Source organism: Macrotis lagotis, chromosome 6, assembly GCF_037893015.1.
Source record: "Macrotis lagotis isolate mMagLag1 chromosome 6, bilby.v1.9.chrom.fasta, whole genome shotgun sequence".
Classification (NCBI taxonomy): domain Eukaryota; kingdom Metazoa; phylum Chordata; class Mammalia; order Peramelemorphia; family Peramelidae; genus Macrotis; species Macrotis lagotis.
This window is the reverse complement of record NC_133663.1, coordinates 124860684-124866429: the sequence shown is the minus strand read 5'-3', so window position 1 is coordinate 124866429 and position 5746 is coordinate 124860684.

The following is a 5746-nucleotide window of genomic DNA, read 5'->3' as shown; positions in this document are numbered from 1 at the left end:
AGGTGTAATGAGGGCACAAAAGAAGTGAGACTAGAGAACTATCTTCACGGAGTTTTCAACATAATGAGGAGAGCATATTACAGAATAACGGAGTCATAGGGAAACTAGTCTTGGTCTTAACAAAATAGGATATTGATTCAAATTCCTTCTTTTTACATTATCAGTTATATGATCCTAGGTCAGATACTTCTCTGGATCTCTGTTACCTCATTTGTAAAAGTAGGGTATTGGATTAGATGATCTCCATGTTTTTGATTTGATCCTCTTTAAGTAAAACCAAAGTTTAACACTAACCAGAGAGATCAGTGTGCACTGATGTACTTGGGAAAGGTTTCAGGGATGTTGAAAGACTCGACCTGGACCTTAAGGGATGTGGGGCAACTCCAAAGGTGAAGAAAAGGAAGAATATTTCAGAGGTACATACATGTAGAACACAGTGTAAGAGGTGGAAAGATAGGAACTGACAGTATATTTTTGGAGAATGCAATTAATCTCACTAATCCATGGATTTAGGATTGCAGGTTCACATTATTTGCTCTCTTCTGTTCCTCTGGTCCTATTCCAATGTAACTCCTCTCCTATTATTATAGTCTTTTTGAGTATCCTGACTTGAATGTTGGCTCCATATTTCTTGTTAAAAGAAAAATGAGATGTTAGACAGATTTCAAATTTATTAGCACTTAATTGGGGCCACAATCAAGAATAATCAAAAGAACAATAAGTCTTGGATTATTGTAGCTTTGTGTTACTGTTCTTTCTAGGAGAATTCTAGATCCCATAGCCAATAAAGGAGAATGTAAGCTATATCTTGATTGTGGTGAGATTATGTTCTTAAATTGGAATGAATTTGGACTAAATATAACAGGTGATATAGAGCATGGAATCATTCTAGATTTTTGAACTCTTGTTTACTGATAAAAGTACTATTTTTATGAAGATTAGCTTGGAATTGATAGGCAGCATAGACTGGGTGGGGGCATGGCTAGAAGTGTATGTATATTAGTGAAGGAGCTATTGCAAATAGTCTAGGCAAGAACTGATGAAGGACTGAATGCAGGTGGTGGCAACTTGACTATAGATGAATAGGAAACCCAAGTGACAGCATTTGATAATTAAGTATATAGAGTTTATATAGCAGAGAGAAAAATTAAAAAGTGACTTTAGGTTCCTAACTTCAGAGAATAAGTGATAATGGGAAAAGGGAGTAAGGTTTTGGAGAGGAAAATGGTGAGTACAGCTTTGTATCTATTATTTCTGTTAAAAATTCTCCATCTTTGTTTTTGTGTCTCTTTTATTGTACTTGCATTTCCTTGTCTATGAGCAGTCCTACCTTCCCTTCCCTTCCCTTCCCTTCCCTTCCCTTCCCTTCCCTTCCCTTCCCTTCCCCTCCCCTCCCCTTCCCTTCCCTTCCCTTCCCTTCCCTTCCCTTCCCTTCCCTTCCCTTCCCTCCCCTTCCCTTCCCTTCCCTTTTTTCTTTTTCCTTCTTTTCCATCTTTTTGTCAAATGGTCATCCCTTCTTTAGTTATTTCCTTCCTGAAAACATATTTCTTCCAAAAAGCCTTTGAGCAATAATCCTCCAACTCACTTCAAAAAAATGTCAGAACAAAGCAAAACCCCAAGCTACCCAGACTTAACAAGCACATTCCTAACTCTGCTGAACTTAGAACATCTGCCTTATGAATAGTTAGCAAATCATTTTCTAAGAACACACTGTTTGTTGGTCAGAAAATAATGAATTATGAATACTGTTGAGAATACTTTTGTTTTCTTTCCAAATGGTCACCTGTGGGACTCCTCATGATTTCATGGTGGTTCTAAATGGACACATATCTCTTTTAGGTCCCTCTGTGTTTGCTTGTTTTACTATGGCATAGATTTAAAGGCAACTTTTAATAGAGATTGATTCCAATCACTTGCTGTCTGCAAATTCTCCAGAGATAAGTGGAGAATTTTACTATAAGGTAAATAGAAATAATGCTATCAGGAAAGAGAGAACAATTGATTACTTAGAAATCACCTTTTGCAATTCTCTAGCTTACTCTCCTTTGCTTTGCCTGAATATATTCACTACCAGAATCTTAGATTTTGAAAGCTGCCTTCATGTCTTTCTCTTTTCTCATTTTACCAATAAAATCAGTCATCCTCTCACCAATAAGCAGGTAAAAGGACTTCTTTTGCAGAACAAATCCTTTGTGTGTAAATAATTTGTTTCTCCCCCACCCCCACCCCAAGCATTGTGTTGGAAAAAATATCCCACGTAAATTGATTGTATAGATAGGCTGATTGTAAAGCAAGATTAATATGGAAACACAAGAAGTCGGCAATAAAACCTACTAACTTAAATCACTCACATTTGTGTACAAGCATTCATATTTAGCAACAGTCCCAAGGCTGAGATTAAAGCTGTTTGGTAGGTTACTTCAAGGCCTTTTTATTGCTAAATCTTATTATGTCTCTAAAATGTAGAAATTAATCACCTGTCATCAAAGCTGCAGTGGATTATTGACTTCTAAATGTCTCTACAAATTGATTCATGACAGAATGAAACAGGAGACTGAACTAGCATTGAAATTCTTTTGCATGTGATAAAAAAGGTCTATTAAAAGCATTTCAACAAATGCTGCCTATTAGGTAATCATCACAAAGTACTTTCCTATCAAAATGAGGTGCTTCTGGACGAGTCTTGATGAGGTGCATTTTTTTCCACCACTGATCTAGTAACATGAAATTATTCTAAAACCCCAGGAAACTGATTTGAAAATCCATTTAATTCTTATATTACAGAGTGCACAACTTATTCTTTAGCCCTAACACAATATAAAAATAGTTATGAAAATCTATGCCATTTAAAAAAATGTTAACACATGTAGTTGCTTCAATTCAATATGTTTTGGGGCTTTTTCTAATTCACCAATAATGGGTCAGAATAGGAAACCCTTTTTGTCTCTGACTAAATTCCTTCATGCTTTCCACAGGTTTGAATTGGGGGGGCTCTCAAGAAATCATGCCTTTGACTGGTCTTGAGGATACCAGGATTCAGGACCTTCTATTTATACCATTGTGTCAGAGAGCTAAAAGGCATTTATCTTTTACTTTGTGCCAGCTATTGTGTTGTTATGAGGATACCAAAATAAAAAAGAAATTCTCTGTTCTTGAGGAGCTTATATTCTAATGGTAGACAACACATAAATGTTGAGAGGTTCAGCAGGGCATGCTATAGCAGCCTGGAGAAAGAGGAATGACTGGTCTGGGCTCTTCACCAAAATGGCAGTTCTGGGAAAAATTCGTCAGTGGGAGTTCACTAAACTAGAGGGAGTAGGCAGCTGAGACATGGTGGCCTAGATTGGAGAATCTAAGACTTTCTTTTGTTATTACTGTGCTGCTTATACTTATATTCAATTCAATTCAGTAAGTCCTTCTTAAGTACTTAATATTTGTTAGGGATTAATCTAGGTGCTGGATGTTCACATGTCCTCTTTATTTTGTCATTTTTTCACTTTTAAACTTTGGTTTCTCCTCCTTAGCACCTTAGCCATGGTGCCTATTTCCAAGTTGGATTATCTATTTCCTTTCAAGGGGAAAGGATGTGGGCAAATTGAGATGATACACGTTTATAGAAGGGAGTTCCTCTATGCATTTATATAGGAGTTAAATGCTGCCACAAATTCAAAATGTGCCAGACTTGGGCTGGCACAAGCACATCTAGGTTTTATTCCAATTTTGTGTGTGTGGGGGGAATTCAAGCCTTTTCTAGGGGAATTTCCAAAGAGTCTCTAAGACACTTTACCATTCTTGGTTAAAGAGATCATTAAGACCAGGAGAATGTGGGAGAAGTGCTGGATTGAATATTTATTCTGCTTTGTGCTTAAGAGAGCCTTGGGCTTTCAGTAGAACTGGACTTGATCTGTCTAGAACTATCTACTTGATCATAGAATTTGGAATGTAAACTTTCTGTGAGAATATAACATATATTCCAGGTTTTGAGAGACTCTTTAGATAACACAGGTGCTTGACAAGTGTTAAATATTGATAAAAAAGATCAGTCATTGGAAATTTAATTTTCCCAAATATTTCAATGAAGTTGACTTATGGTCTTAGTTGCAAGGTTTATGTGAACCTTTAAGGAGTTATTTTATAGTCAGGAATTTAATTATTTCATTCTTTCATTTCTATATTTATTATCATTATGTATTAAATTGGAGTCAATCATTTGCAAAAAGTGACAATTAATTATGATAGCCTCGATCTTCTGAATATGTAAATCTTTCTATATCCTTTAAAATCATGATAGCAGCCCTGGCATTACTTCATTTTTTATTAACTTGGAGAAGTAGATTTTGATTTTATGTGTATGAAGGCTTCACTTGGTTCAAAATACTGCAGATTTTTTTCCCATTACCTTGATACTCTGAAAGAAGTCTCATATTTCCAAATTCTTAATCCAAATTGAATTGAGATAGAAAATTTTGTAATGGAGGCAGTGTGTTGGTCTTGTACACTTAGTAATATGAACCTTTGGCTTTGATATTGGTTCTGTACCTCAGAATCCAATCACAGTCATGGAGATTACAAAATGCCCTAAATTTTAAAACCTCTTTGTTTTTCCTACAGCTAAAATAGATCAGTGTATGAGATAAAGAAAATAAGATGAAATTCCTCAGGAATACTCAACCCTCAGCAAGCCATGTGTGTCTTATCTGCACAGCAGGAAAGTTGTTCTGCCCATCAGACTACTGAGTACCACAGTCCTGATCTCTCAACAATTAGAGACTTCTGGTTGAAAGTGGAGTCATAGGTCTGATCCTAGTTGACAAGAAAAATGATCTGAAAGGAGGGAACCCTGTTCTAGTTCTTCTCATCAGGTAGCAGCTCCCTACTGTTCATGAAGTTTTGCATTGGTGAGACATTGTGAGGAAGTCATAGAGCTTGGGTTTAGATCAGGAATGTGTGACTTACTTGCTAATTAAATTTGGGCAAATCAATATATACTTCTAATCTAATCTATGTAAATCAGTAGGGCAGTGGATAGAGAGTTCATATCCAACATCAGAAACTTGCTGTATGACCTTGGGCATGTCATTAGTGGTTATTTGCGTTAGTTTCCTCAAAAGTAAAATGAGAATAACAATACCTATCTCACAGTTTGATGTGAGGAGCAAATGGGATAATATTTTTGAAGTAATAGAGGTCTAACACCCTTTCTACCTCTCTAGACCTGAGTTTCCTTATCTGTAAATAGAAGGAATTGAATTTGTTGGTCAGTTAGATTCATTTATATCAATCAGGGCAACTAGATGGCTCACTGGATACAATGCTTCCCTTGGAGTCAGGAAGATGGGAGCTTGAATCCAACTTCATATATTTGAACCTTAACTTACTAGCTGTGTGACCTTGGGCAAGTCACTTAACCCTGATTGCCTTGTATCCAGGGCCATCTCCAATTGTTCTGATTCATTTCTGGTCACTGGATCCAGATGGTTCTGGAACAGAAAGTGAGACTGGTGACTTAGCACAACTACCTTTGCTCATGTGCTTGTCATGGTACTACCTCCCTGATGTTGGGGTCTTCTTTGAGAAAGAAGGACAAAACAAAAACAAAATCAAATCAATCAACTCAATTTGCATTTTTAAAAGAACTTACCTATGAACCAAGCACACGAATAGATGCTCAGGCTCCCAATACAAAACAGATACATTCTTTGTCCTCAAAGAGCTTATATTCTTCTAGCTTTCAAACTTTTGGAAC